This window comes from Octopus bimaculoides, chromosome 19, assembly GCF_001194135.2.
Source record: "Octopus bimaculoides isolate UCB-OBI-ISO-001 chromosome 19, ASM119413v2, whole genome shotgun sequence".
Classification (NCBI taxonomy): domain Eukaryota; kingdom Metazoa; phylum Mollusca; class Cephalopoda; order Octopoda; family Octopodidae; genus Octopus; species Octopus bimaculoides.
The window spans coordinates 50,689,315-50,690,493 of NC_068999.1; the positions used below are offsets into that span (position 1 = coordinate 50,689,315).

The following is a 1,179-nucleotide window of genomic DNA, read 5'->3' on the forward strand; positions in this document are numbered from 1 at the left end:
TCCATACAACAAAAACACTGTTGCCAAATCATTGATTCTCGAATCCGAATTTCAACATTTTCTTTTGATTTCGCATTCAGAATTTTCCTAATTTGGGTTATTACAAAACAAACAGTAAAATGAAAACGCGCACGCACGGACTCTTCGTACTAAAACACAGGTGAGCGCATGCGCACACATTTATTACGTTCGGCTATCTACCTAGTAATCTCCCGAATGTTTCAACATATTTCAATATGATTGTGTGTGTGTATGTGTGTGTGTGTGTGTGTGTATGTATGTATGTATGCATGTATGTATGTATGTATGTATGAGCATATGCATGTATACATACGTATATGTACATACCTACATCTACATGTAGATATCCGGGTACAGAAAGGGGATTGGTTAACCATGAAACGTTAGATGGTAGGTGTACAAAGAAAGAAAGAGAAAAAGAGAGACAGAGAGAAGGGAAGAGATAGGTGAGAGAGAAAAAGATTATATATATATTAATAAATAGGCGCAGGAGTGGTAACTAGCTTGCTTACCAACCACATGGTTCCGGGTGGTACGTTGGGCGAGTGTCTTCTACTATAGCCTCGGGCCGACCAAAGCCTTGTGAGTGGATTTGGTAGACGGAAACTGAAAGAAGCCCGTCGTATATATGTATATATGTGTGTGTGTGTGTGTGTTTGTCCCTCAACATCACTTGACAACCGATGCTGGTATTTTTACGCCCCTGTAACTTAGCAGTTCGGCAAAAAGAGCCCAATTGAATAAGTACTTGGCTTACAAAGAATAAGTCCTGAGGTCGATTAGCTCGACTAAAGGCGGTGCTCCAGCATGGCCGCAGTCAAATGACTGGCTCTCTTTTTGATGTAGTTCAACTACGCAAAAAGAAAAAGCATTTCTTTTCTTCCTTCAACTTAGTCCTCTAATTTCAGTTGTAATAGCATAGTAATAGCAAGTTATAGTTGCAATGGTAGTAGTTGAAGTAATAATAATAGTAAGAAGAAAAATAGGAATAAACGTATTATCATTATTATCATTATTATTATTATTGTTATTATTATTATTATTATTATTATTATTATTATTATTATTATTATTATTATTATTATTATTATTATTATTATGTGATAAATTATCAATTATAAACGATATGAATTCATTTATTTTTTAGATATTCTGTTT

General features: G+C 34.7%; 1 protein-coding gene across 1 annotated transcript in view; it reads right to left on the minus strand.

Annotated features, from left to right (window-relative positions):
• LOC106882031 (uncharacterized) overlaps positions 1-1,179 on the minus strand; it is a 368,303-nt gene that overhangs the window by 279,978 nt on the left and 87,146 nt on the right. The window lies entirely within an intron of this gene.